Source organism: Camelus bactrianus, chromosome 2 (genome assembly GCF_048773025.1).
Source record: "Camelus bactrianus isolate YW-2024 breed Bactrian camel chromosome 2, ASM4877302v1, whole genome shotgun sequence".
Classification (NCBI taxonomy): Eukaryota; Metazoa; Chordata; class Mammalia; order Artiodactyla; family Camelidae; genus Camelus; species Camelus bactrianus.
The window spans coordinates 22,915,325-22,937,679 of NC_133540.1; the positions used below are offsets into that span (position 1 = coordinate 22,915,325).

The 22,355-nt window shown below is 37.9% G+C and overlaps 1 non-coding gene across 1 annotated transcript; it reads right to left on the reverse strand.

Moving 5' to 3' along the window:
• Nucleotides 1–482: 482 nt before the first annotated feature.
• TRNAA-GGC (transfer RNA alanine (anticodon GGC)) lies at nucleotides 483–551 on the reverse strand. The gene has a single exon. It is a non-coding gene; the product is annotated as a tRNA-Ala (tRNA).
• Between the last annotated feature and the right edge of the window lie 21,804 nt (nucleotides 552–22,355).

Sequence of the window (22,355 nt, forward strand, 5' to 3'; positions counted from 1 at the left end):
ACTCTAAGAGGATTGTGGCTTAAAGATGACTCTGCTGACTGCTGGCTACTCCAGTTGGTCTCCGAGCTCAAAACCTGAAAAAAGTAGCAGCTGGCGGGTGAGAGCCCTGCCCAGGTCCTGCTGGGTCTCGGGCCTGCCCTTCCCCTCTGGGTGGGCAAGAACCTTGAGGTTGGAAGTTCTGGAGAAGACCCAAATGCTGACAAAAAGCTACAAACTCCCCCCTCCCCAAAACCCGGGGAAGATTGTTTATGAGAGGACCAGCAGGTCCACCGGACCTCAGCAGAGAAAAGCAGAATGTTGGCCAGAGTCTTCCCGACCAGGAGTCTGGATGAAGTGCGGATGTAGATACAGAAATGGCAGTGTCTGCTACAGCAATGAATCGTGCAGTACACATCATCAATGTCGGGTTTTTGTTATTAATGTTATTTATATTTTTTTAAATTTTTTGAGGGGGAGGTAATTAGGTTTATTTATATTTTTAATGGAGATACTGGGGATTGAACCCAGAACCTCATGCATGCCAGGCATGCACTCTACCACTGAGCTATCCCATCCCCCACAATATATATATATTTTTAATTGAACTATAATTGGCTTATCGTGTTGTGTTAGTTTCTGGTGTACAGCTGAATGATTCAGTTATATATATATGTATATATAACTGAATATATATTCAGCATATGTGTGTGTGTGTGTGTACACACACACACACACATTCCCTTTCATATTCTTTTCCATGGCAGGCTATCACAATACACTGAATATAGTTCCCTGTGCTTACAGTGGGACCTTGCTATTTACCTACATATTCAATTTTAAATTAATAATATGTTATATAATAAATAATGGCTCTTAAAATAGAAAAGACCCATAAAAGAAATTCTGATGAAATCAAGACTATCAAGAATTACACATATAAACTCATCTCAGCCAAAATCTAGCATATTTAGAATTAAAAGTACCAAACCACCTCCGAAAAATCTGAACAACTGTACAATTAGTTGCCCCATGTTACACACAGAGAAACTGAGGCACAAGGAGAGTAAGTCACTTGCCCAAAGTCACACAGTGATGAGGAGGTGGAGGTGAGTTTCAAACTCAGGCAAACAAATCTGGCTACAAATTGTTTACAGTGATAAAGATGCTCCAGGTTTTTCAGGTTTTTCACTTATAACTGGTGCCCTTAGTGAGCAAATCATTTAATCTTCCGAAGCCAGAGTCATCATCTGTAAAGTACAGTGGGTGATTGGAGGATTTTTGCGGTCTTTGCCAATGCCAATATTCCACAAGAGGCACATATTATATCCTTAAATAAATGAACATTATGGGTTTGACTTAAGAATCATGACCCATTCAGGCTAAAGTCAATAAAATTAAAAATGTCTTACAACAAGGTTCTTACCTTCTCAAATAAGACAAAAATTCTACCTACACTATACAGCATTGAAAATGATTCTACAGGACACAAATGAACTAATTATTATTTTGATTTCTTGAATAAGTGTAAGCACATGTGACTGTCCTTTATGACTGGATTACCGCATTCTGTTGATTCTTATTTTGTAGTTGGCTTTATTCCTTTGATAAGTATGTAAGTTTACAAAGCTAAAGATCTAATCTGTTCTTAGAAACAATAACTAGTCCATACATGAAAACAAAAGATGTGCACTATACTGCATGTATGTATTTACATGCAATATAATGTGTATGTGCAGTCGAACTGTAATAATTCTACATTAAAACTGGAAAAAAAAAAGAAAGAAAATTATTCCACCAACTATCTGTAATCTTTAAATGAACAAATTCATGTGTTTCAAATGAATACTATCAGGCCAAGTAAGAGATGAACCAGTGTGGAGGTTTAGGTACCTAAACGGTACAAAAAAGGAAAAGAATATATTTGACCTTTATTTAACTCACTTGCTTATGAGGCTGATAATGAAAGAGAGTCTACACGGGATTCCTGAGAGTGCTAAAGAAGAAGCGTGTAACAGCAGAAGCAAAAGACCCACCTCACAGTAACATTATAACAATTGATCATGATATTAACGGGTCATGAAATGATGTGTAATGAGTGTGCGTTATTTTTCATTAGTTAACTACCTCAAGAGTTAGTGGAGTTTTGTTTTTTTTTAACTTTTTATTTGGAAACAACTACAGATTCATAGAAGTTGCCTTTTACCAAGTTTTCTCCAGTGGTTACATCTTATATAATTATGACCCTATTTCAAAATTAGGAACCAGACATTGGCAGAATGTGTGTATAGTTCTATGTCATAAAAGTTTGTCTTACCCCTTAGAAAAGGATGCCTTCAATTCTTCATAATTAAGATGCGTTTCCACCTATGCTATTGGCTGAGATTTTCACTTTGGGCTGAAATTTTAACAGGCTAACGTCTGTGTTTGAATAATGGGCTGGCTTCATGCCCTTTTGCTGAATTTAGCACTGCTTAAGGTATTTTCAGCATTAGCTAAATGATACCCTCATTTGTCTAACAGCCAGATTTTATCCTTTTTTTTTTAGGTAAAGTTGCTGGAAAGAGAAGTATTTGTGAGGTCCACTGAAACATGTCTAAATGGTAGAGTTAGTCCTTGAGAATGTTTCTGAGGTCAGATCAGGTATTTCAAATTCTGTATACTCACAATTTACAATTTTCTTTGCCTCTAGCAGCTCTGTGATCTTAACTGCTCTAGGATTGTTTGGGGTCCTTTCCTCCGTACCCCCTGCTCTTGTGACAAGTCATTTTATTGTTATTGGTCTTTAAATCCAGTGGGAAAGGCAGTGCCTGAGTTCCTGTTGACACACGGAGACGGTTACTGACCCTCAGCCCCCTCCATAGCCTGGCATGAAGGACCACGTTGCAGGAAGAGCAGACTGCAGCACCAGACCCGACGGTAGCATCACCTTGGACTTGGCAAAGCCTCCCTTTCTCCATCTCTAAAGTGTAAGCTGTAAATTCAGGGACCTCCAAGACACTGACTTTGTCTGTGTAATTCAATGATTCTGTGATTTCTCCAAGTCAGGCAGTGCATGAAAATTCAGTTCCATAGCCAGCCTCTCCCCCTGTAGAATATTATCAGCAGAAACATACTTTCATTTCTTTAAAAGGATACAGTTGACACTCTTGATGCATCAACAGTAGCTTGGATGATGGACCAGAGAATCTTTTCCACTATGACAGTCTGACTTGGCCATGGCCTCGACCTTCACCCATTCCAGGCTGTGAGCAGGACCAGGACATGAGCAGTAACAAACTGAAATTCCAGACTCAGTTGCCAAAAGCTAGGATAATGATTGATACGTTGATGCAATAAGAACGTAAGATTTGGGGCCAGCCCTTGGTTGGAATTCCAACCCAATTTCACCAGCTGTGTCCAGGAATAGAGAGGTCAGTTGAGATAGCGGGAGAACCAGTGTGGGCTTACTCTGGACAAGCATGGAGATGGTTTCACCCTCTGCCCCATTGCAAACTTCCTCCTGCACAGAGCTGCTCCTGGATCCAGCGGTGTGATTTCTGGCCGGGCAGGAGTCAAAGTTCTGAGAGTAGATCCTGCTCTTAAAAGATGAAGTCAAGACAATGTTCATCTTCATGTCTTTTTTTAATATACTCTGATTTTATTTTTGAAGGGGAAGTTAATTAGGTTTTTTAATTTATTTATGTATTATTTTTTATTTTTTATGTTATTTTATTTTTAATTGAAGTATAGTCAGTTTACAAAGTTGTGTCAATTTCTGGTGTACAGCATCAAGTTTCAGTCATACATATACACACATATATTCCTTTTCATATTCTTTTTCATTATAAGTTGCTACAAGATGTTGAATAGAGTTCTCTGTGCTCTACAGGAGAAACTTGTCGTTTATCTATTTTATATATAGTAGTTGGTACCTGCAAATCTCAAACTCTCAACGTACCTATGTATTTTTTAACGGAGATACTAGGGATTGAACCCAGGATCTCATGGATGCTAAGCATGTGCTCTACTACTGAGTTACAACCCCCATATCTTGTAGTAATCCATAATGAAAAAGAATCTGAAAAGGAATAAATGTATGTATATGTATGACTGAGACATGATGCTGTGCACCAGAAACTGACACAACATTGTAAACTGACTATACTTCAATTAACAACAGCAACAAAAAAAGGTGAAGTCAAGGGAGTATAGAAGAATGTCATGACAGGAGGGTAGAAGCCTGGAGCACAAATGAACAAGAGAATCACAGACTTCCAAGTGCGAGAAAAGACCTTGGGTAACTATGACCTAGTCCTCCATATCCTGACCAGTGGTGGTCAGCTCTCGGCTTCAGTATCCCCGATTGTAGGTAATTCACCAGCTCCCAGAGGAAGTGGTTTAATTTTTGCCTTCCTAATTCAATCCTTCCTCGTGAAGGACTGTCCTTAATTCTCTTTTGTTTTCGTGCTGTTATTGTTTGAATGGGAAGTCGACAGGAGAGTGCAAAGCAAAACAACAGCAGCCCTTGCTAAGTCCTGTGCAATAGTTTGACAAAATCACAATTTCACTGGTGTTATCTGCAGGAGTGATTTCACCCTAGAATCCCTAAAATGCTAAGGATGCGCAATTCTCGGTGAGCGTTCCCCTTGCCCTTCTGAGTGTTATCACTTTAGAGAAGACTGTTTTATATTTCTCAAAATTCCACATTATTGTGACCAAATTTTGAAAAAATTCCAGAACAACTGGTTTCTCTCTTGGTATCTATTTTAAATACATGGTTTGATGTTTTCCCCAAGCTCTTGCTTGAAGTGTGAAATTGTTCACACAGCTCTGGTAAGGCTCCTGAAATTTCTCCTTAAAAAAAAAAAATCTAGAGTATATGATATAGAAAAAAGTTAACTTTAATAAAAATGTCCCAGGTTAGATGGAGCCAACCCACAACGTTCGTATCATGTTCCAAATGGTTAACAGGAATGATTTTGTTCTTTTCTCAAAGGAGAGTATTCTTTGCATCATGCTCGGTTTCCTTAAATAAGCAGAGGTTGTATTTGAGGACAATCAGAGCTATTAAAAATGTGAGGTGTCACCTCACACGAGTCAGAATGGCCATCATTCAAAAGTCCATGAATGATAAAAGCTGGAGAGGGCATAGAGAAAAGGGAACCCTCCTTCACTGTTGGTGGGAATGTAGTTTGGTGTAGCCATTATGGAAAAAGGTATGGAGATTCCTCAAAAAACTAAGAATAGACTTACCATATGATCCAGCAATCCCACTCCTGGGCATGTATCCAGAGGGAACTTTAATTCAAAAAGACACCTGCACCCAGTATTCGTAGCAGCACTATCTACAATAGCCAAGACATGGAAACAACCCGAATGTCCATTGACAGATGACTGGATAAAGAAGTTGTGGTAATTTTATACAATGGAATACTACTCAGAAAAAAAGAATAAAAGAATGTCATTTCCAGCATAAAAAAGAATAAAAGAATGTCATTTCCAGCAACATAGATGGCCCTGGGAAATGTCATTCTAGGTGAAGTAAGCCAGAAAGAGAAAGAAAAATACCATATGATATCACCCATATGTGGAATCTAAACAAAGGACACAAATAAGCTTATTTACAAAACAGAAACAGACTCACAGACATAGAAAACAAACTTATGGTTACAGGGTGGGGAAGGGGGTAGAAAGGAATAAATTGGGAGTTTGAGATTTGCAGGTACTAACTACTATATATAAAGTAAACAAACAAGTTTCTTCTATATAGCATGGGGAACTATATTCAATATCTTGTGGTAACTTATAATAAAAAATAATCTGAAAATGAATATATGTATGTATATGTATGACTGAAACATTATGCTGTACACCAGAAATTTACACAACATTATAAACTGACCATACTTCAGTAAAAAAAGAAAAAAGAACTATTAAAAATGAAGTGACTGCATTTCAGAATAACTTGTGTTTTCTGTCACCACTGCTTCTCTATCTTGGTATCTAACATGCAGGCAGTTGGCAGGGATGTTCATCGCTCAGCCCTTCCGTATTTACCCTCCAGAAAGAAGAAGTATCACTAATTTCTCTGCACATCCAGTTATGGGGGAGGGTCCCAATGAGGTTGAAGGGTCTAACACTTAAAGAATCATCCATCCAGGAAATTAAAGCTATTTCAAGAGGCATATTTATACATACTAACCTACACAGTGAAGATGGTCAACAAGTCAAAAGAGACTTAACATGACTAACTTTTTCTAATAAAGGTCACTCATTTTAAGGCATGAGAACAGGGCAGTGCAGAGTTTGAGAGGGAAGTTTCCAGAATCAGACAGCCCTGAGTTTGGATTCTGGTTTCACCATGACTATTGATATGACCCTGAGCAAGTCATCTGCGGTTAAAACCTAAGCCTAATATTACATGCTTAAAGATAAGACTAATACGAGTATTTCACCCCATTAAATTCTGTGAGGAATAAAAGATAATGCACACAAATGATGTCCGACAGTACCGAAGACACAGGAGCATTTAATAAACACAAGGGCTATATTATTTCTTAGTCCATGGTTCCAGAAATGTTTATCATGTCTGCTGTATTCCAGATCCTGCGTGAGGCAGTGAGGACAGGTGAATTAGAAGTTCCTGGCTTTAATTGTCCTCAACATCTAGTGGAGAGGAGGAAAAGATAAACCAATGACAGTATAATGTGAGAAGTATGACCGAGGGACAGGGGAACACAGGTGGGGGGTGGGGAGGCGGGTCACAGACAAGACAACAGGAAGTTTTGATGGCTTTACAAATAAATGAAAGTCTTTCCAGTGATGCAGGCTCCTAGAAATGTTTCTGATTCTTTATCACATGTGCTAGGCTCTCCACGGATATCATTTCTCTATGGAGTAAATATTGTGCTTCTGAAATCTGCCATCATTTCTCCAGGCTGTTAAGGAGGCTGTTCTTAAGGACACTGGTCTAGTGAGCATCTTTAAATTGGAGCCCCTGGAATCAGGCTCCCGGGATTAACTTCTCGCTTCCTTGAGCACTGGTGTGCTGTGTGCAAAATTCTCAATTTCTGTAAGCTCAGTTACCTCCTTGGTGGAGTGGGGGGCACGCTGTTCCCGATTTCATGAAATTGCATGAGGATTAAGGGAAATAATACATATCAGTCACTTGACAGATGTCAAGTGACAAATGAGTGTTGGCTGAGACATGGGGTTGAAAAGCTCAAAACCACTCTCATTTCAGAGAAGCCATCATCTTCTGTTTGGTTTGTCGGGACCATGACCCATTAATCAGAATTCAAAAGGGAACACGTCTCTGGGCAAGAAGGAGAGACCCAGAGGTGCTGGGAAGAGCACTTCTATTTGTAATGGCGTTCTTCTCTATTTCCCTGGATGGGAGGATGAAGGATTCTGTGTGAAATGAGATAAGGGCTGGTTTCCATTTACACTGTTGGGATAGCTCTGTTTTCTGTGCGCTCGTTCGTAATTCTCTCATTTAATGTGTAAATATGTTTTAGTCTTGACAGAGCGTGTTCCTGGTTTTATGGCCAAATCTGTTGCCATGCTGCATCTCGTTTTCTTTTTTGTATTTTTAATAAGAATCCATTGGTTTATCTTTTTTTTTTTTTTTTTTTTTTTTGGTCAGATTCTTGTGAAAGGTAACAACCCTTTCCTAATGACCCGAGACAGCAAGAAAAGAAAGGAGAGGTCTTGGGGGGAAGATAATATTGTTCTCCACAGAAATAGTAAAATTAGACTCTGGATGTGGGAAGTGGTGGGAGGATTACTGCCAGCAAAATAAACATGCTGATTAATTAAAATCTCAGTCCCCATGCCGTACCTGCGGGGGCTTCATGGCTGCGTTCCCCAGCAGCACAGCTGTACTGTCATTCTCTGAAGGCTAGAGATCATTGTCTGAAAATTTTATTTGAGCTGAAAAAGCAGGTCGAGAATCACCAACCACTCCCTACCACAGGACGACACACTGGTAGCCCAGTGGACGGGTTCTAACGATTACACGTATGTGTACCGTTTCCCCAGTAAACCCACAATGGATTTCTCCTTACTATTTCCTAACCCCAAATTCTTATGATACTCAAATTTGAGGGTATTTATATCAGGTTTTCCTGCCTAAGCAGTCTTTTTAAAGTCTTTTCAAAAGTGTAAACTAGAATACACATACAGGGTAATTGCACATCTGAAGCGTAATGGAAGAGCATAATGAAAAATTGCAAAGCCAACACCCAGAATGAGAAATAAAATACTCTGCTCACCAAGAATTCCTCCACCTCACTGTGTGGGTGCCTCTTCCAGATTCCACTCCTTTCCTCTCCTGCTGGAGAGAACCATCGCCTTGATTTTATAGTAACACTTTCTCTGTGGTTTTCCCAAATACATGTGAATCCCAAAAAATATAGTTTAGCTTTGTGGGTTTTTAAAAAAAATTCTTATGAGTGGAATCATACAAAATGTATTATATTTTTTGTCTAGTTTCATTTATTCAATATAATCTGTGGAAGGTTTGGAATGGAGACAGAATTTATTTTGTTTTGTTGCTAGAAAATAGTCTAATCTATGACAATATTATGATTATCCATTCTAATTGGACATTTGGATTGTTTCCAGTTTGGGATAATTAAGGGCAATGATGCTACAGACATTTTTCACATTTAATGTCTTCTGTTCCACATGGACAAGAAACTTCACAAGTTCTAGCTTAGGGTTCAAACTGTAGGATGAGAAAATGTGCGTTCTTTCAACTTTACTAGCTAATCCCAGGTTGTTTTCCAAAGTTGGTCTTATTAACACCCCTGCCAGCAGACCTCATACTATTACTATTTGGTCAAACTTATGGGTGTATAATGGTATTTTATTGTAGTTTTAATTCACCTTTTCCTGACCACTAATGACACCGAACCCCTCTTAGATGTTAAGCAACAATCTCCTATTTTTGTGAAGTTCAAATATTTTGCCCATTTTTCTCAGAGTATTTCCTTCTTCTTAACAATAGTTTTTATAAAATCTAGATTCAAGGACTTTGTTGTTTTCCCCAGCTTTATTGACATATAATTGACAAATAAAGTTGAAAGATATTTAAAGTGCACAATGTGATGATTTAATACATGCATACATTGTGAAAGGACTCCCCCAGAGAATTAACACATTCATCACCTCGAATATTTCTTCTTTTTTCTTGTCAGAACATTTAAGTCTTACTTTCTTAGCAATTTTCAGTTATTCACTACACTGTTATCAAATGTAGTCATCATGTTAGACATTAGATCCACACACTTAAATCATGATAGAACTGAAGCTTTGTAGCTTCTTACTAACTTCTTCCTGGATTGCCTCATAACTATGTTGAAAGACCATACATCACTCACTATTCTGTAGAAAAACTCTTGCCAACTACAACAACAATAATAATGATCATGAATTTGGTGCTCATTTTACGTACCCAAATATATACTCATTTAATTCAATGTGGATCCCTGTTTTTAGATTTTCCCTTTTATTCCATTGGTGCTTTTGTCTGTGTTTTGTCTATTTCTGCACCAATATTGTCTTCACTGCTACAACTTTGTATGTGCTTAAGATGTTTTAAGTAATTATAATACAAAAACATACTGAGTATAGCACAGGGAATTATATTCGATAGCTTGTAATGACCTATCATGGAAAAGAGTCTGAAAAAAGAATAGATGTATAATTGAATCCCTTCACTATACACCTGTAACATTGTAAACTAACTTCAATAGAAAATAAAAGTTTAAAAAAAAAACATACTGAGGGTATTACAGGCTAGTAAAAAACTGGATATCTCTTAGTCAAGTTTCATAATTATTAATGGTCAAGTTGATGATCAGAATCCTTGCAAGATGTTTAAATGTAGTTAAATCAAGAATCATTTTTAAAAGATGGTGAATGATTCTTGATGATCTAAGTCTAGTTTGAGAAGATAATTTATAATAAAGAAGCACATGAGGAAGCAGTGGGTCTTAACCAGGATATCACATCAGAAAAAATTGCAAAAGCTTTCAAAGTTCACGTCTGCTTCCTTAGTCCCAAGGAAATCTGGGATATAGATGAGAAATGTGAATTTAAAATTAAAAATATGTGACTCTGATCATCACTCATGTTGATAACTACTCCAAAGAGTCAAAAAATTGATTTCAAGTTCCAGATCTACCAATTACTAGCTTTATGACCTTCAATGTTACTTAAACTTCTAGTTTTTTCAACTATAAAATGGGGACAGGTGTCCCTCTGAAACCCAGAGGGGTTTTTTAAAGGCCAGTAGGCATAAATACCTCTTACTTCTCTTCCTCTTTCAATCTTGGTTTCCCAAATAATTGTCTAGTACGAAGGGTTGTCAGCAGTATCTAAATAAAGCAAATTGCATAGAAGTGGTTTATGAGCTGCAAAACATTATTTAAATACGAAGTATTTTCATCTTAAAAGTTATCAGGTCAAGGAAGTGCTAGGGAACAAGCAGTGGTGGATTCACTAAGGACAAGAATGAAGGCAGACTTTATTGGATTTAGTGCCAGGCTTTAAGCGACACTGGAAGTGACCTCTTGTGCTCCTTCTGAGGCACCGTCTTCTTGTGCAAATGGCCATTTGTCAGGTAATGTAACAGCAGGGAGAGGAGTAGGCTGTGATATTTCTTGAGCCCTAATATGGAGTTAATCATACAACGAGGTATCCCTACTGCAACTCACTTTTGGGGCTATGCTCACTGGATCTCCACTTAGTTTATTTGGTTATTATTTGGCAGCCAAAGAGACTTGCATGGCAAACTAGAATGAAATACTTGTGTCAGTAGAGTCAGGATTATTAGAAATAATAATAGCTGCCTTCCACAGACACTCCCAAGGGAACCTCTTCACCTGCCTCAGAAACCAGCTTCTGTTCCCCAAACTGACGGTTTGAATAAAAAGGAATCTCTGCTTAAAGCCAGTGAACGTGCACTTGGGTATCACATCTACGTCCCACCCTTGAATTTGTAACTTACACCATGGGTAGCCACAATAACACCACGTCTTCCTCAATCCGCCTCAAAGTATTTAACAAACTCCTGAGTCTCCACCACCGCCCTCGTCCTGCTCATGTGACAACAGAGGACTCCAAGGAAGAAACATCCCATAAACGACTGAACTTGGAACCAAACGCATTAAAAAGAAGTAGGACCCTTGGATATGTTTGTTATTTCTCCAGAGCTATGAACATCAGCTGACACTTTGTTTCCATTTGTCTTTGATTAATGTCAGCTCCTTTCTCAGCTGAAGCATCTCTTGTTCTTATTACATGCTTAAAGATAACTTTTGTTTCAAATGCATAAATTATGTATAACCTAGGCAAAGGGAAAAAAAAGCAGAAACGTTCCAATAATCCTATTGTATGCTCTATGACCTGGCCAGATGACGATTCTCTATAATTTTTCTTGTCTTCTCATAGTGGACCTCATGCCGCTAAGGCTCTTATCACTGTCAAGGCTTGCTTCAAGTGTCTTCAGGAAGCTTCCCTCAGTTCTGAGTGAAGTGGCTCCCAGAAAACTGTGACTACACACCTTGAGGGTGGGCAGGTGGACGTTACACTCCATCTGCTCCATGTTAAAACGATGCATTTCTGTCCCATTGAACACAATGCTTGTCAAGAGTAAGTCTTTTTTTACTACCAGCATCTTCCACAGAACTTGGACCGCTTGGGTTATGCATTAAATGTTAGTTGAATGGAGCGGCACTGCTATGACCTCTTGCTGATGAGATCCATTTATCCACTTCCCAGATACACTGATGGTGAGGTGAGGATACTCAACTAAAAAGTTGGATATAAATTCTTAACTTTAGAGTCTGCTGTTCTTTCCTTACCTACTCTCCGGCCAAGACTACTGTAGTGTTGGTTCAGGCAGAGCTGGCTGGGAAGGGAATATTATGTCCAAACTATAGAAAGCATGAAAAATAAGTAAAAGAAGTGTTAGGATGACTTCAAAACCAGGAGCAATTGAAATATTTTCAAAGTGCCACGTGTGTGATTTCTTCAAAAGGAAAATGTTTAAATAAGACTGAAATGAAACCTAATACACAGTTCCTAGCATTTTTAGCTTACTTTATTTTCCCCCCGTTTTTCTTATTTGGCTGACTTTTTTTCTAATACACTCTAGTAATGCTGAGGTATTTAGAATATTAATCATGGCTATTTAATTTAAAATTTTAATTTTATTCAAAATGTTTAATAATAATTTACTTAAATATATTCAGGTGCAATTTTCCCTGAAGAAGTATTTAAACAGGAAAATGGTATTTCCTTGTAAAAAATTGCACTTTTTAAAAAAAACTTGCCTTGTGCTCTTTTTTTTAAGTATTTTTTTTTTCCTCTTTGGTTGCTGGAGGTACTAAGGATTGAACCCAGGACCTCATGCATGCTAAGCATGCATTATACCACTGAGCTATGCCCCACACCCCCTGCCTTGTGTTCTTATTTAGTATTAAATATAGGCTAACGGGGCAGGGAGTGAGAAGGAGCACATAGCTCAGGGGTAGAGTGTGTGATTAACATACATGACGTCCTGGGTTCAATCCCCAGTACCTCCATTAAAAAAATAATAAATAAATCTAATTACCTCCCCCTCCAAAATCAAACATTTAAAAAATAAAATAAATATAGGCTAACCATAGTATCTTGAGACTGAAAAAAAAAAAAAATAGACCAGTTGTATGAAGCTGCTTAAGCTGAAAGCCAAGTATGTAATTTTTAAAATTTCCATTTGGCTGTGAGTGGGCCAGGGAGCCATACAGGGTTCACGCAGACATGCTCTGGAGTCACCCAGAGGTTGGATCAAACTCACCTTCTGGGAATTACTAACTGTGATCTGGGGCTTTGGAGGGATGGTCTGTAATCTCCGTGAGCTGCACTTGGCTCCTTTGCAAGATGATGACACCATCTCATTGAGAGCTTGCTGTGAGGCACTGAGGGCTCCCTTGGCAGCCATTGCTTTCGTGAAGGCTATCCATGTATAGCCTTCACGGAACAACTTCTGTTACTAGTCACCTGATGATGAAGGATTTCTTTGTCCGCAGCCCCTTTCCTCCATTCAGAGTGAGGTGGTTTTATTGCCATGTTATTATTGTTTGTCATCGCGTTGCATTAGTACTAATGGAATGTCTTCAAATTTCAAAACTTTGATCGGAAAGATAGACCACTGTAGTCCTTTAAATATTACTGACTGCCAGTTTTCTCTCTATCCCTGACCCTGACCACAGCTCCTGGCCTCTGAGACCCTATTCTTAGCACAGCCCACATCACATCCCATCTGTGTCTTGTGTCAGTTTGGTCAATTGGCTTTCCTCTCTGCAACTTCATTCACACCCAAATACAACTTCTAAATATTGTTCTGTTCTCAGTTGCAAAATATCATTTCTGTGACCTTTAAAAATATTGTCCATTTTGGAAATCAAGTGCATTCCCCTCATCAGCGCCTCCACACTCTCCCCGAGTCTACCTCAGTCTCTGCATCTTCTCTGCTCGGCTGTCGCACGGCACAGGCTTCCGTCTTACTTGGCTAAACCATGCCTCTCTTTATTTTTCAGGAGACTTCCTCTTACAGGACCTGTTACAGGCAGAGTACTTTATTGTAAATAGTCCCAGAACAGCTCTCATATTTTATTAACTCATTCCTAGATTTACTTAAAGGAATCACATAATATTGGAACTTATATCTATATTAGATATTAGTTAATCTAATCTCATTTTTCAAATGAGAGTGCTGAACCTAACCTTAACCCTAACCCTAACTCTAAACTTGACCTTAACCCTAACCCTAATCTTAACCTTAACCCTAACTTTAACCCTAAACTTAATTCTAACCTTAACCATAACCTTAACCCTAACTTTTGTGGTGCATCAGAGATTGGCGTACAGCAAGCATTGCCTGTCTTTTCCTTCAATTAAAATCACCCCTTGAAAGCAAAGGTTACATTTTACCTACATCCCACGTGTCTACAAAATTTAAGTTGCTTTGGTGCTAATACAACAATTCAACACTGTAAGATTTTTATATAATTTTATGCCTAATTATGAACACACTGTGCCTGTAACAGGCAGTGCTTGTTGCAGGGATGATGGCAGTGGCAGGTGACCTGGAACTCTTGTCTGAGCCTTACTTCTATGGTTGTCCCCTGCCATTGGTTAGGCCTTTGGTAAACTCAATGCCCATAAAGGGCTGGGTGTTGTGTTATAGAACAGAGTTGATGGGCTTCGGAGCGGGACATGCCTGCATTGGGATTTACCACTTGCTACCACGTGGCTTTGATTAAGTCATAGAACCTCTGTGGGCCTTAATGAGAACAGTGACACAAACGTGACATGTGACTTAGAGATAACTTACGGTAAGCACCCAAGAGATAAGGGCTTTATATCTGACAGCTATTATTATTATTAAAGTCTATTTGATACTGCCTAGCGGGAATGCATTAGTAAGATAGATCAAGTAGTCTCCAAAAGAGTCTTCCAAAAGGAAATCAGCAGCAAACCAAAACAGGTGGAGCTAGAGAAAGTGATATGAACACTCACTTGTTTCATTAATTTTTTAAAAAGCCATAAAACACCAAGACTCAAGATGAATACATATATATATATACACATACGTACATTATACGTGCATGCGTCATACATAAATAAAGAAGTAGGAGCCTCAACAACTAGTAAAATTTAGCTTAAAATTAAAAACAAAACCAAGGAAAACAAGTTAGTCACACCTTTTTTTTCTTTCTTGCCTTTTGGGAAAAGCACAATATTTTGCTTCATTGCTTTCACTCACTTCACAACAGGCACGTGGATTACATGGAACACAGGCGAAATCAGTCAGCTGTATGGTGTTTTCCCATTGTTCACTGGTTTAAAGGAATAGAAGAAAATCCATGGATGTTGAAATCACGTGGCTCTAGGTTTGAATCTTACCACGTCTTACGGGCATCGGTTTACTCACTTGTAATATCACAAGATAATGTACAAAGAAAAGCATCTGGCAAAAGACTGAATCAGATACATACGTTAATGCAATATTCCCAAGAGACAGTTTTAATCAACACATCTTTCTCTTCTCTCTCACTTCGGAGTAGATGTTGTAAATGCAAAGTCTGACTTCAGTACGAGACCGCAGAGCTGTGGTTTTGTCTCGAGGGGGTATGTTGTGCCTACCCAGTGAATGCTTATGAGCATAAACGCTGAAGCTTTCACTGGAAGAAGCTGAAGCATCGCACAGAATTTTCTCATTAAGGGCAAACAGTAATCATCTGGATAATTTTATTCTGATCAAGTGTAGACACGTTTAGAAAATGAACAAGGTAATCAGATAGACTGGAACTGGCACGAGCCTCAGAGTCAAACATGCAATTAAATCTCTGCTTTGCCCTTTATTAGCTCAAGTGAGTTTAGAATGCTGTTTAATCTGAGCCTCAGTTTCCTTGTGTGTGAAATGAGGGTAAAAGAGGCTACTTGGAAGATATTTCTTGAAGATCAAATGAGGTAACATATATCCAATTTCTAGTACAGAGCAGGTTCTCAAATATTATCTCTCTTCCAACCTTCTATACTTTTTCTCCCCTTTAGAAATTATTGTGAAAATGAAATAAGATTTTGATGATAATTCAAGTGCTTCTTATATCAGTTTTCCTTATATTTTAAAGTTAGGAGACACAACATTGTAAAATGATTATAACTCAATAAAAAATGTTAAAAAAATAATAATAAAATAAAGTTAGGAAAGGCAGCTCACAAAATGAGAGAAGATATTTGCAATGCATGAACCTGATAAAGGACTAGTACCCAGAATATGTAAAGAACTCTTATACCTCTCTTCCTTAATTTGTGTGTTACTTGGCATTATGTTGCTTAATCTCTAAGTATTTGGGGATTTTTGAACTATGTTTCTTTTATTGACTTCTAGCTGAATTCCGTTTTGGTCTCAGAGCAGACATTGAATGATTTCTGTTGCTTTAAATTTGTTAAGGTTTCTTTTTCCCTCCATGGCTCAGAATGTGGTCTATCATGGTGAATGTTCCATGTGAGCTTGAAAAGAATGTGTAGTCTGCTGTTGTTGGATCAAGTAGGCAATAGGTGTCAATTTAATCCAGTTGATTGATGGTGCTGTTGAATTCTCCTATGTCCTTACCGATTTTTTGCTTACTGTTTCTGTCCATTCCTAATAGAAGAATCTTGAAGTATCCAACTATAATAACGGATTTATTTCTTTCTCCTTGTAGTTCTATACATTTTTGCTTCACATATTTTGTTAAGTGTGTACACATTAAAAATTGATATATCTTCTTAGAGATATTGTTTATGTAATAATACATATTACATAATTATTATTATGTAATAACCCCTCTATTATTATGTAATGCCTCCTTTGCCCTCATAACTGTCCTTGCTCTGATGTCTTCTCTGTCTGAAATTAATATAGTTAAGACTGCCTTATTTCTATTAGTGTTAGCATGATGTGTTACATTTCTCCATCTCTTGCCTTTTGCCACTTTTTATTTTATTTATCAAATTTTTGATTTGCTTTTTATGTGATAAAATAGACATAATAGAAAATTTACTATCTTAACCATCTTATATGTGTGCAGTTCAATGAAGCCATCACCACCATCTGCAAAACACTCCTCATCTTGTGAAACTGAAAATCTATACCAATTAAACAGTAATTTTCAATTGTCTCCTCCTCCAGCCCAGGCAACCACCAGTCTCCTTTCTTTCTCTATGATTTTGACTAACTACTCTAAGTAGCTCATATAAGTGGAATCACATAGTATTTGTGTTTTTATGACTGGTTTATTTCACTTAGCATAATGTCCTCAAAGTTCATACATGTTGTAGCATATGTCAGAATCCCCTTCCTTTATAAGGCTGAATAATAATTCATTGTCTGTATATACCACATTTTGCTTATCTGTCTGTCATAAAACACTTGGGTGGCTTCCAAGTTTTAGCTATTGTGAATAATGCTGCTATGAACATAAGAGTACAAATATTTCTTTCAGACTCTGCTTTCAATGTTTTTGAGTATATACCCACTAGTGGAATACTAGATCATATGGTAATTTTATTTTTAATTTTTTTAGGAACCATCACATTGTTTTCCACAGCAGCTATACCAGTTTATATTCCCACCATCAGTGCAAAAGGGCTCCAATTTCTTCACATGCTTGCCAAAACATTATTATTTTTATTATCTTATAGTTGCCATCCTAATGATCTGAGGTGGTTTTATTGTAACTTTGATTTGCATTTCTCTTGTGATTAGTAATGTTAAGCATTTCTTCATGTGTTTATTGGTATATTTTTGGTGATTGGTATTTTCTCTTTGGAGAAATATCTATTTAAGACTCTTGCCCAGTTTTAATTGTGTTTTTTCCTAAACATCCATTTGCTTTTAATCTAAATGTATCTTCTATTTAAAATTGGTTTCCTGTAGGCAACATAAAGTTGAGTCTTTTTTCTTTTTTGATCTGTTCTGACAATCTCTTTCCTTTAATGAGTGTTTTTAGACCATTGGCATTTAAAGTAACTATAATATAATTAATATCCACCATATTTTTTTTTTTTTACTGTTTTCTAGTTGTTGCTCTTGTTCTTTGTTTCTGTTTTACTCTTCCACTTTTTTTTTTTTTTACTGCCATTTATGGCTTTAATGGAGGGAGCATTTTATATGACTCCATTTTCTCTCTTTTGTTAACACATTAATTATACTACTTTTTAAAGACTTTTTTAAATGACTGCCCTAGAGTTTGTAGCATACATTTACAACTAATCCAAGTCCACACTCAAATAACACTATACCACTTCATAAGTAGGACAAGTACCCTGTAATAACGAAATAACCCTAATTTCGCCCTCTTGCCCCTTGTAACATTGCTGTCGTTCATTCTGCATGTACATATATATGTTTATGCATAAGCATCCTTTATCAATATACATTCAATTACGTATATTTACATACAAACGTAAAATGACTGCAGCCGTGTATTTAATTATGCACGTTTATGTAAATATATACATTTTTGCTATTGTGTTTTGCTATTACTATTTTGAACAAACTGTTGTTTGTTAGCTCAATTAAGAATGATAAAAAGAAAAGTTTTAATGTTATGTTCACTTATTCCTTCTCTGATGCTCTTCCTTTCCTTATGTAGACTTGAGTTTATGACCTGTGACATTTTTCTTCTCATTGAATAACTTCTTTAAATTTGAATATGATGTACCTCGGCATAGTTTTCTATGTGTGTTTCCTTGGTGTTTATCCTCCTTGGTGTTCTTTGAGCTTCCTGGATCTGTGGTTTGGTGCCTGACATTAATTTGGGGAAACTGTCCCTCATTATTGCTTCAAATATTTCTTCTGTTCCTTTCTCTTTTTATTCTCTTTTTGGTATTCCCATTACACATAGGTTATACCTTTTCTGGTTGTCCCACAGTTCCTGGATATTCTGTTCTGTTTTCTTTCTCAGTCTTTTTTTCTCTTTGCTTTTTAATTCTGGACATTTCTATTGATATATTCTCGTCTCAGAAATGCTCTCCTCAGCTGTGCCCAGTCTAGCAATGAGCCCTTTAAAGTCATTCTTCCTTTCTGTTATAGTGTTTTTGCTCTCTAGCTTTTCTTTTATATTCTTTCTTATAATTTCCATCTCTCTGCTTACGTTGTCCATCCATTCTTGCATGACATCTGCTTTTTCTTTAGAGTCCTTAGAATATTCAGCATAGTTACTTTGAATTGCCAGTGTGAGAATTACAACGTTCCTGCCATGTCTGAGTCTGGTTCTGTTGCTCGCTCTCTCTCTTCAAACTGTGTTTTTTGATTTTGAGTATGCCTTGTAATTTCTTCTTGATAGCTGGACATGATGGGTAAAAGGGACTGTGGTAAACAGGTATTTAGTGATGTGGCAAAGTATGAGGGAGGGGATGCTTCTACCCCAGTAGAAGATCAGGTCTCAGTCTTTGAGCCTCTGAACTCTGAACTTAGCATGGGCTTCTCAATTTGTTCTCCCCACCTTAGGTGGGAAAGGGTGGTTACATTTGGTTGGAGCTGATATTTTCCTTCTCTGTAGAGAAGGGGTGGCTGGAGTTGTGTGTTTCCTTCCCCCCAGCTCAGTTAGGCTGATAAAAATTCAGCAGGTTAAGCTATGATAAAATAATTCCCCTCAAGGGCAGATCTTGTTATAAAGCACAGGATGCTCTGGCATAGCTTTAAATGGTTTCTTTCCCCTTCCTCCAGCCAGAAGCACAAGAGAGTTTTTCTCCAGTGTTCACTGCGAAAATGTGGTTGAGCTCCTGCAGGTAAATGACACAAAGTGAGCCCCCCACCATGACTGGGTGCCCTTGGAGATTTTAACCCTCACACTTGTCCATTCTAAGCCTCCACAGATTCGCAATTATAGTTCAAGTTCGTCTGCCCCAGCCCTGATTCCAGTGGAAGTTTCTGCTCCAGCAGGTTGTGATTCTCTGTATCTTCTTGTGTCTCCAGTTTGGGGCCAGCAGTTTGCTCAGTGACCTCACTTCTCTGATGGATCTAAGGAGAGTTGTTGGTTTTCACTTTGTTCTGTTGTTTACTTGTTAGGACAAGGTGACAACTTTCAAGCTCCTTACTTGTCAGAATTTGGGGTTTCCTTTTGAAGTGATGAAAATCTCTGGAATCATAGAGTGATGTTGATTGCACAACTCTATGAATATACAGAAAGCCACTGGAAAACACTTTTAAAAAGTGGATTTTATGGTATGTCAATTATATCTCAATAAAACAATAAAGGAAAAGATTCACCAGAAATCCAAACGACCCTCACAATTTTCATTCCTGACGCCAAAGCAAACAAAACCTTAGGCAACCTTTTACTTTTGACGAAGGTAGTCCTGTAATAAAATAGAGTTGTTGTTGTTTTTAAAATATGTCAAAAAGCACAGCTGATAATGGAATGCTGAGAAGTGAAGGGGTAGTTGGGTAATTCCGTCAATAAACTTTGCTTTGGTATGTTTTTTGGCTTAATGAAATATGTTCATCCTTGGTCAGCAATTTTAACAGATAGTCCTTTGTCTTCTCTCCCAGGCAGGATTCCAGATTTAGAAGTCAGGTAGGCAGCAGTCCTTGTTCTAAGAGCATCCAGATATGGTCCCCCAGCCTGTGGGCTAGAGTGTGGGGCCAGGTAGGGTGATGCTTCAGGCTCCAAGGAGGAAGGCTGGCAGAAATTAGTCAAGTTTCAATCTTACCTACCTGAGACATGAAGGAAGGTGGCAGGGCACAGCCATTAAAGAAATGACACAGCAATTAGCATCAAGATGGTGAAAAAGTCAACTCCCAGTAGACCTTGAGACCCAAGATGGCAGGAGATTTGACTTCTAGTAGACCTTGAGCTTCATTTTACACTCATTGTGGTGCCTTAGTGTGTTAAATGATACTCTCACAGGTGCCATGACAGTTCCAACACTAACTATAAAAGGTCAGAAAGTGGGTGGTGGCCCAATTCCTGGGAATTCCCATCCCTTCTCCAAAGTAGTTGGGATAATCATCCTACTCATTAGCATATGTAGTTACCAAGCCCATAAAAACTAACAACCCCACACCTCATGGTTGCTTTCTCTCTTGCCTTCTGAGACAGCCCACACTCCATCTATAGAGTGTGTATCTACTTTTACTTTAAACTAAACACCCAACCCCACACCTCTTGGCCTTTCTCTTGCCTTCTGAGATGGCCTGCACTCTGTCTATGGAGTGTACATCTCTCTGAAAGAAATCTACCTTTACTCAACTATGACTCACTCTTTAATTCCTTCCTACACAAAGCCAAGGGCCCTCACTTGGCAGGGCATGTCCCAGGGACTCCACTGAGATCTGGGGCACGGCCATCCTCTCACCCCTTTATTTTTGCCTGTATCATACCTATTGGGAAAATGATCCTAGAAGATGACTCAAGCATTGGCTGGAAGACTAGAAAGACTAGGAATTGTATAAACCAGGGCAGAGGAGATAGACACCTGGAGAACAGGAAAGCAGATTTGCACTGAGAGCCCTTGGATGGGACAGATCATGTCTCAGTTCTGCAACTGTGCCTGAATCACCATGATTAGGAATTTGTGTTTGATCTCAGATGCTATCTAGGTGATAATTGTTATTAGAAATCAAGAAATAAAGGAGCAATGAAAATATTGCTATGTAATACAATTATATAATATATAATAATATATAATTATAATTATATATTATGTAATTGTAGAATTATAGTTTTCTAAAAAATATACATATATATTAATATCTATTCAATGTGTTGCATATGTACACACACACACACATACACAGATATATTAATAAAGGAAACATTAAACGAAAGAAATTTGGGAAATCCTATTAATTTGCCCTAGAAAGCTCTATGCTCTCATTTTCATGAGTTCTGACTCTTAAGTCAAACATGTTGTTTGATGGACCATGGGAGTAAGTTGATGAAAAACATACAAAGACTATGAAAGATTTCATGTCTCACTGAGAAACTACATTCCAGAAGAAGCCTTGATTGCTGAGAAAAGGAATCCTGGCTGTGAGGAAAGACTTGGTAGTGCCCACAAACTCACTGAATGAGGCCAGAGTTGTCCCTGGAACCCCAGCTTAAATTTGCCTCTTTCTACCACTTGTACTGTTTGTGGAGAAATACTTGCATTGTCAAAATACACATTATTCTGCAGTCAGATTTTGAAGTTGTAGTCTAATGTGCATGTCTGTATCCTTGGAAATCTGTGGACTAGAGGAAGGGATAAGAATATGCAGTTAATGGTACAGAAATAAAGGTGATATGAATAAGCAAATTCTATTTTAAGTGGAATCCCATAACTGAGAAGGGAATTATGGGTATGAATAATTATCACCCCCGTTGTGTGTCAACTTTTCCACTAGACTCCTTTCTGCAGCTAAAATTAGAAGGTGAATGGTATTGTTACTCCCTAATGTAACTTGTAACGAGAGAAAGATAATTTCCTAAAACTATCACAGGTTCAGCACACTGATCAGTTTCACAGCACTGGGCAGAGATTGGTTTGGTCCCTGCCCACTGTTACTCTGGGTGGGGCTCAGATTTTTCACCTTGAGCTTCAACTGCCTCTCCTGCGAAGTGGTCACATCAGCCACACATCCTCACAGGTACTTAAGCACCTGACATAGTACTCGCACGTGCTAAGTGTATATGAATTCTGGCTATTACCATTTTATTCTAAATTTATATAAGCTGCATTATAATCATGCTCATGTACTAAATCAGCAATTGGTTTTTGTTCTTGAGTTTAAGAAAACCCAATGGTTTGTTGGTATTTAACATGCACATTTATCTCTTCTTGAATCCCAATGGATCTGTTGTCGACCTGAG